The sequence below is a fragment of the Myotis brandtii genome, unplaced genomic scaffold, assembly GCF_000412655.1.
Source record: "Myotis brandtii unplaced genomic scaffold, ASM41265v1 scaffold456, whole genome shotgun sequence".
Classification (NCBI taxonomy): Eukaryota; Metazoa; Chordata; class Mammalia; order Chiroptera; family Vespertilionidae; genus Myotis; species Myotis brandtii.
The window spans coordinates 1438068-1447227 of record NW_005367431.1 but is presented as its reverse complement, the minus strand read 5'-3'; the positions used below and the strand labels follow the sequence as shown (position 1 = coordinate 1447227).

Sequence of the window (9160 nt, the reverse complement as noted above, 5' to 3'; positions counted from 1 at the left end):
CTCAGAGCCAGAAGCCCAGGACACGTCAACTTCCCGCGACCGTGCGCCAGCCCCGCCCCGCCCCGCCTCGTAACCACGCCCCTCGCTCCTTTTAAAGGGCCATCTCCTTCTTCCGCTGCCCGCGCGGTGGCGCCTGGTGAGATTGCGGGGGGAGCTAGGGACGCGCGGTGCGGGGACCTGCGGGAGTCGCGGGGATTTTGAGCCCGCCAAAGTTGATCTCCCAAGGAGCGTCCGAGACTGGCCTAAAGCTATGTCTGCAGTCTGCAATTTGTTGTTTGATTTTGGGGAAGACATTTCCCCGCCCCCCCACCTCAGTTTCTCCTCCCCACCATTTATTTATTTATTTACTTATTCATTCATTCATTCATTTATTTAAAATTTTTGTTATTGATTTCAGAGAGGAAAGGAGAGGCAGAGCTAGTAACATCAATGATGAGAGAGAATCATTCATCGATCGGCTGCCTCCTTCATGCCCCACACTGGGGATCCAGCCCGTAACCCCGGGCATATGCCCTGACCTCCTGGTTCATAGGTCCATGCTCTATCACTGAGCCACGCGGGCTGGGCCCCACCATTTATTATTGAGTGCTCACTGTGCCAGGCCATTTAAGGCATTATCTCATTTAATCCCCACTATCTTCTCATAGCATAGGAAGGCAAAGCTTACTTCCCTTCACTGAGTACATGTAAGCTGCTGTGGAGGCAAGAATACTGGGTTTGGAGTTAGAAGATTTAGCTTCAAATCCCAGCCCTGCCACTTCCTAGCTTGGGCAAGTGACTGAAACTCGGAATCTTTCCTCATAGGTATAAGGGGGAGAATATTCCTATTTTAAGATTATTGTGAGGGATGGATTATCAAGATGGCGGCATAGGTAAACATCGGAGACTGCTGCCGCAAACAACCACTTCAAAAATACAACTAAAAGACGGAACGGACATCACCCAGAACCACAGGAAGGCTGGCTGAGGAGAGACTCTTCAACTAGAAGGAAAAATAACAGCACACCGAGGCTCAGAGGAGGCGCAGTGTGGAAAATACTCAGGTGCGGAGGTGCGCGCGCAAAGCGGGCTGGTGGCTGAGAGCGCGGTTGTCGTTTTCGGTCAGGGGGGAGTCTCAGACTCTGAGCTCCAGATACGGGCGAATCGCTGGGGACTCGGACCCAAACGGGAGAAGCGGGAGTGTCTGGCATCAGTTGGAAGGCAGCTTTCCCTCCGAGGTTTGCAGCGGTTCCGGGGGTTCTGAGAAGCAGAGCCTCTGGGAACAGGACTGAGGGCACCATAACGGCTCCCTCCGCCCGCCCTGTTGAGCCCGCCCCGCCCAAGCCCTGCGCAGAGCCATTTGCCGGATCGCCTCAGGCAAAGGCTAGATTAGCACCTCCCCAGAGGACAGAAGTTTTCCGCGGCAGACACAGCTGATTCACACAGCCAGTCGGCCTGGTGGTCAAATCCCTCTAGTATTAACTACAACAATCAAGGCTCAACTAGAACAAGACTGCGCACAAAGACCACTAGAGGGTGCACCAAGAAAGCATAAAAAATGCGGAGACAAAAAAACATGACAGAAATGGAGGATATAGAGCTAAAAAACGCAATTTTGAGGGCTTGCAATAAACTTTTGGAGAGCTTCACGAAAACTAATGAGACCCTCGATGCTATGATAAAGAAACTAGAAATTAAGCATACACGCTCTGAAATAAAGAATATTACACCCAATAGCAGACCAGAGGAGCGCAAGAATCAAGCCAAAGATTTGAAATGCGAAGAAGCAAAAAACACCCAACCGGAAAAGCAAAATGAAAAAAGAATCCGAAAATACGAAGATAGTGTAAGGAGCCTCTGGGACAGCTTCAAGCGTACCAACATCAGAATAATAGGGGTGCCAGAAGATGAGAGACAGCAAGATATTGAAAACCTATTTGAAGAAATAATGGCAGAAAACTTCCCCCACCTGGTGAAAGAAATGGACTTACAGGTCCAAGAAGCGCAGAGAACCCCAAACAAAAGGAATCCAAAGAGGACCACACCAAGACACATCATAATTAAAATGCCAAGAGCAAAAGACAAAGAGAGAATCTTAAAAGCAGCAAGAGAAAGAAACTCAGTTACCTACAAGGGAATACCCATACGACTGTCAGCTGATTTCTCAACAGAAACTTTGCAGGCCAGAAGGGAATGGCAAGAAATATTCAAAGTGCTGAATACCAAGAACCTACAACCAAGAATACTTTATCCAGCAAAGCTATCATTCAGAATTGAAGGTCAGATAAAGAGCTTCACAGATAAGGAAAAGCTAAAGGAGTTCATCACCACTAAACCAGTATTATACGAAATGCTGAAAGGTATCCTTTAAGAAGAGGAAGAAGAAAAAGGTAAAGATACAAATTGTGAACAACAAACATGCATCTATCAACAAGTGAATCTAAGAATCAAGTGATGATGAAGATTTATTCATCATAGTACACCATCCTTTTTGTACCATTTGTGAATAAATGAACTTTGGCACTAATGAAAAAAAAAAAAGATTATTGTGAGTCTGGCCATTAAGATTTAATTAAAAAAAAAAATAAAAAAAAATAAAAATAAAAAAAAAATAAATGAAGATTTATTTGTCATAGTACACCATCCTTTTTGTACCATTTGTGAATAAATGAACTTTGGCACTAATGAAAAAAAAAAAAAAAGATTATTGTGAGGGCTCTGGCCATTGTGGCTCAGTTGGTTAGGCATCCTCCTGTGCACCAAAAGGTTTCTGGTTCGATTCCCTATCAGGGCACATGTCTGGGTTGCAGGGCTTGATCCTGGCAATGCAGGAGGCAGCTGATCAATGTTTCGCTCTCACATAGATGTTTCTCTCTCTCTCTCCCTCTCACTCTCTCTTTAAAAATCAATAAAAGTATTTTAAAAAAGATTGTTGTGAGGATTGGATGAAACAGTAGAATAATGTTTTATGGACAGGAGAGCACCTTGTAAAATGCTAAGTGTGTTCAGGTATAAGGGAGGGATCACAAGGAGGAGGGCCCCCTCTAAAAATGCTCAGAGTAGCCCTGACCGGTTTGGCTCAGTGGATAGAGCGTCGGCCTGGGGACTGAAGGGTCCTGGGTTCGATTCCAGTCAAGGGCAGGTCCCTTGGTTGGGGCACATCCCCAGTAGGGGATGTGCAGGAGGCAGCTGATCAATGTTTCTCTCTCATTGATGTTTCTAACTCTCTATCCCTCTCCCTTCCTCTCTGTAAAAAATCAATAAAAATATATTTAAAAAATAAATAAAAATGCTCAGTGTAGAAAGGAATTAAGTGGGACAATCAAAGTTCTTTGTAAAAAGATGTAGCCAATAAAGACACTAGATCATATTTTTCACATTTCTGGTGGAGTGGAGACACGAGCATACCTAAAACCCAGTTGACTGTTAAGAACATGAGAGAGGGCACAGGTGGAGTCAAGGAGCCATGTCTGGGATGGGGGCAGGGGCAGGGTGGGGTATCTTGGAGAAGTTGCTGATGAAGCCAGTCCTGTGACTCCAAATCTTCAATATGCCTAAAAACCACCTGAGGTTTCATCTTAGACCTACTGAATTAGAATCTTGGGGAGGGGTCCAGGAACGTACATTTCTTACAAGCTCTTAAGAATATTCGGATGCAGGTGGCCCAGGAAACAGACTTCGAGAAACACCGAGGCAGGTCTGTGAAGGATAAGGAAGAGTTCATTCCTCTGGGTTTTATTGACCCAAAGCTTTTTAACTCAGAGTCTTTCCTCTGAGGAAGAGAAGAAAGCTAAGTGCTGTGATGAAGGGTGCAGGGGCTGGATTCTGGCAAATCTGGACTTGAGTCCTGGCTCGGCCACTTTCTAAAACCACTTCAAAGTGATTTTGGACAAGTCACTTGACCTCTCTGTGTCTCCATTTCCTTATCCTTGAAATGAAGGAAATAATAGTGTCTGTTTCAAGGCTGTTGTGAGGATCAAGTGAGATATTATTCACTTCACTTGAAGCACTTAGTACAAGAATGCTTGGCACATGAAAGCATTGGATGAATGTTATTGGGGGTTATTGTGAAGACTAAATGAGAAATGTCACATGTAAAACACACAGACTAGAGTCTGGCCCATAGGTCGTGCTCACAAAGTATTTGTACTTGCTTTTATTATAGAGAACGTTGGTGTCCCATCATGGGGGAAACACTTGGTCCCTCACAGCGTTCTCTCTCTCTCTCTCTCTCTCTCTCTCTCTCTCTCTCTCTCTCTCTCTCACACACACACACACACACACACACACACAATACCCAGTCTTGCTTATCTTCTGTTTTCACAGTGACACACAGGTCGATGTCTGTTGTAAGACTCCCTAGGTGACTTTGAGCTGTTGACATTATCTTCTCTACCAAATTAGTTCCTCTGCATTATGGACAGCCCAGCCAAGAAGCCTGGAAAATCACCCAGCAGGTGTCTCTCCTTGGAGCTGGACTCAGGCCCCATCCATCCTGATAGTCATTACTTTTGGTTCAGGCCATCGGCTCTTGTTTGAAAGGTGTCAGCAGCCTTCTTTCTAACTGAGATCCCCTCTCTTCTTTCTGCTTCCCCAATTCCTTTGCAGTGGTTCTCAACCTTCTGGCCCTTTAAATACAGTTCCTCATGTTGTGACCCAACCATAAAATTATGTTCGTTGCTACTTCCTAACTGTAATGTTGCTATGAATCGTAATGTAAATATCTGATATGCAGGATGGTCTTAGGCGACCCCTGTGAAAGGGTCGTTCGACCGCCAAAGGGGTCGTGACCCACTGGTTGAGAACCACTGCTTTAGGGGGAACCAGAAGCTACAGTTCTTTGTAAAACAACATGAACTATTGATATATTAAACTTTAAATTGTAAACAAAGCTATGATTCTATGCTAATTCTAGCATTCTCTCACACTACTGACACCTACTAAAGTCTTCAGAAAAATGTATGTGGGAAAACACCTTAAAACAAAGAAAAAATCATATTCATTGTAAGTAATCTACCTTCCTGCAAATTAGAAAAATATGACTGGTTTTAATTCAGTGGTACCCCCCCCCCCAACTTGGCTTGAGGAACACCTGGGTTCCTCAAGGGGCAAGTTTGAAAACCATTGCTCTAGGAGTTCAAGTCCAATTGTTCCGGCCTCACATTCAAGACCTTTGCACTCTGTCTCCCAGACTGTCTTATCTCCTGCTATTGGACCATGCACAGCCCATGATCCACCCGTACCTGATAGAACTTCCCAGAACTTCCATGTCTCGTGCCTTCATTCAGCCTGCTCCTCCTGCTTGATATGCTTTTCCCTTGCCTACCTGGGAAACTCCAGGTTCACATATAATTTCTCTGATGTTATTTTCCAAAACCCTAGGTTGAGTCAACTCCTGCTGCCTTTGTGTTTTCTCTGGACAGGTGTTGCCGCCTTTAGTCTCTTATTTATGTATGTGCCCATTTCCCCCTCCAGGCAAGAGTGGAACTCTGTTTTGTGTATCTCCCTGATGCCAGTGCCCAATATGGGGCCTGGCACGGGGCAGGTGTCATAAATATTCCATGAGTTGAAAGTAATTGAATTTCCTCATGGCCTGGCCCTGACTGTGGTGCCGTCTCCTTTTCCTTAGATTTGGGTCACTCCAGGGCAGGACTTTTCTTGTTCTTCCCTCTTCTTTCTAGGATTATAGAAGTTTGTGGTCTTTTTCAAGTGAAGCAGAATGTTCTCTTTTCATTTGTCCACCTGTTGCTTATGTTCTTTCTCCTTCCGTCACAGTCTCTGTCCTGTAGGCTTCCCCTGCACGGAGAGTGGAGGGGTGTGGCATCAGTCAGGTCTAGGTTTGAATCCCGGGCCCACTATTGACTAGCCACGTGACCTTTGGCGAGTACCTGATGCTCTCTGAGTAGTACTTTTCTGGGTAGTACTTTCTGTCTCTTCTCTGCTCCAGTTTCTCTCTCTCTCTCCCCATTTCTTCCCCATCTCCCTTTTCTTGCTTCTATCTCACTCCCTGTGACTCTCTATCTGGTTAATTCTCTGTCTCTGGTCCTTGCCTATTGTCTTTTTGGCCACCTCCTGGCTCACAAGGGAAGAGACCAAGAGCCCAGGAGTCCTCAGTCCTGCCTCCTGCAGGCCACAGAAACCTCAATTGTGCCAACATCAGTGGGGAGCCAGCAGGGAGCAGAGGCAGTGCACAGGAAGGCCTGGATACACCTTGAACCGCTAGGCTCTGTTCAATGTCACTGCCCACTGGTTAGACCCATCTGCCCAGGCCCAGGGGTCTCTGCTTCCTCAGTCTGCTCTCCATTTGGCTGATCAGGGGACTTATTATTATTATTATTATTATTATTATTATTTTATTATTATTGATTTCAGAGAGGAAGGGAGAGGGAGAGATAGAAACATCAATGATGAGAATCATTGATCAGCTGCCTCCTGCATGCTCCCTACTGGGGATCAAGCCCACAACATGGGTATGTGCCCTTGACTGGAATCGAACCTGAGACCCTTCAGTGCACTCTATCCACTGAGCCAAACTGGCTAGGGCTATTATTATTTTTTTTAAAGAGTCATAAGAACATTTTGCTCTTCTGCTTAATGCTTCAATGGCTTCTCACTGCTCTTAGGGTTTAGCCCATAGTTTTTTGCATGACCTGCAGGGCCTGCCAGCCTCTACAGTTGCCCCTGGCCCCCTTTTCTCCCCACTCATTTCAGCCCCCTTGGCCTCTCTGCTGCCCAAACCCACCAGCTTCTGCCTTTGCACAGGCTGTTTTCTCCGTCAGCAGTGTTCCTCACCAATGATTGCGTAAGGCTAGCTCCTTCTCATACTTCAGGTGTCAGCTCAAATGTCACCACATCACTTGCTCGGGGAATCCCTCCGATTATCTTAAGTAAAGTAGATCCCTCCACCCCATCCAATTATGTATCACAACACTTCATTCATTTCTTTTAGAGCACACATCTCAGATTGTCATTAGATATTGATTTCCATGTTTGCTATTGGTCTCTCCCTCTAAAATGTAAGCTTCGCGAGGGCAAGGACAATGTCTACATTAATTATTGAATTTAATATTTATTGAGCACTAACTACATATCAGATACCAGGCACTGGGGTACGTGGCAGAGTCCTCGCCCTTAGGGAGCTGATGTTCTAGGGGTGGAGACAAATAATGAATACGCCATAGAGTAGGTGCTCTGTTTAAAACTGCAATAACCTGCTTCCCTCTCACTCTCAGACTCGCTCCCATTTCTCTGGTATATCACTGTCTCATATATCAGGACATTTGCTGGTTTTGGCTGTTTATTTTTATTGTGTTTTTTTTTCATTGGAATATAAGCTCCATGAGGGTAGGGATTTTTGTCTGTTTTATATCTCCACTTGGACTCATAGCAATTGTTGAATAAATGAATCAGTATCCAGTATTTGTTGATTTGTTCCAGATGGAAGGCAGGTCTCAGCCCCAATTCAATTCAGGCCAGATGACCTTGATTCAAATGTTGGTGCTGCTGAATACTAATGCATAACCTTTGAAAAGTCGGGTCTCTCTGTATCTCAATGTCCTCAACTGTGTAGTTGGAATAATAGGGGTGAAGACTAAGTTAGTCCACTGGGGTTAAGCACATAGAAGGTGTCTGGTCTTACAAAGTCATGAACAACTAGTTTGTGGTCATTGTACAAGGGCTTCTATGGGCCTATACTGTGTAGAAGCCCAAATAATACTTAACCTGTGTAGCCAGTGTGTAGGTTAGAAACTGTGAGAGTTAGTGAGGGAGGTGGGCTTCGCAGAATGAAAAAGTAGTTTCTGAAAGCCAGGATTGCAAGGAGAACTAGATGAATCCACTATTATTATGGCTGAAGACTTCAGCATCCCTCTGTCAGAAATGAACATTTTCAGCAGGCAGAAAATCAGTAAGGACATAGTTGAACTCCACATCATCAGTCAACTGGATATAGAGGACATTTATAGACTGCTCCACCCAACAACAGCAAAACACCTGTCCTTCTCAAGCTCATCTGGAATATTCACCAAGAGAGACCACATTCTGGGCCATAAAACACACATCAGCAAATTCAGAAAAATAGAACTCATACAATGACTGCTCTCAGACCACAATGGAATGAAACTAGAATCAATAACAGAAAAAGCTGTAAAATCCTCAAATACTTGGAGATTAAATAATACACTTCTAAACAGCACATGGAGAAGAAATCTCAAGAGAAATGTAAAACTATGTTGAAATAGCCCGGCCAGAGTGGCTAAAATGGTTGAGTGTCCTCCTGTGCTCAATTCCCGGTCAAACAATCAATGTTTCTCTCTCCCTCCCTCTCTCTCTCTAAGCATGTGCTCAGGCGAGGATTCAAAATTCAAAACCCCACTACTTGGAACTAAAAGAAAACGAAATAAAAATGAAAACACAAGTTATCAAAATTTGTGAGATTCAGTGAAAGCAGTGCTTAGAGGGAAATTTATAGCACCTAACGTATATATGAGAAAAGAAGAAAGACCTAAAATCAACTATCTAAACTTCTGCCTTAGGAAACTAGAAAAAAAGAGCAAATTAAATTCAATCAGGAAGTAGAAGAAAAATAATAAAAACGAGAGCAGAAATCAGTGAAAGGGAAAGCAGGAAATCAATAGAGAAAAACCAACCAAACCGAAAGCTGGTTCTTGGAAAAGGTGAATAACTCAACAAGCCTCTAGCCAGGCTAACTAAGAAAAGGAGGACGCAAATTACTAAGATCGGAAATGAAAGGGGGACAAAACTACAGAGCCCGTGGACATTAAGAGGATAATGAATACTATGACCAACTCTAAAAGTTAGCATTCCAAAGACCCAACCACTCACTCACTCAAGTAAGGTGATGAGCTTCCTGTCCTTGAAGGTATATACCAATGCGCATTTGGAGGGGCCTAGACAGAGGGGATGAAAGCAACAGACATCCGACAGGACCCAGGGTGTCTTTGGGTCTCTGTCCCTGAGAGCGCGGTATGAGAGGTAGGCGTGGGCAATGAGCGCGCTTGCTTGGGAATGTCGGTGCCAGCTCAGTGCAGCGCGGGTGGTGCCTAGGCCCAGCCTCCGACCTCCAGGCGCGGAGTGCAGGAGTGGGGGAGGGGCGCGCCGGGGCAGTTGGAGACCCGATCCGGCGGCAACACGGGAGGCTACCAGCAGGGGGCGCCCGGAG

The 9160-nt window shown here is 45.1% G+C and overlaps 1 protein-coding gene across 1 annotated transcript in view; it reads right to left on the bottom strand.

Annotated features, from left to right (window-relative positions):
- The window catches only part of MECR (mitochondrial trans-2-enoyl-CoA reductase), a 47962-nt gene that overhangs the window by 29809 nt on the left and 8993 nt on the right, over window positions 1–9160 (bottom strand). The window contains exon 2 of the mRNA XM_014546795.1: window positions 1066–1069. The gene's annotated coding sequence lies outside the window, so the exon portion shown is untranslated. The remainder of the gene's footprint in view (window positions 1–1065; window positions 1070–9160) is intronic.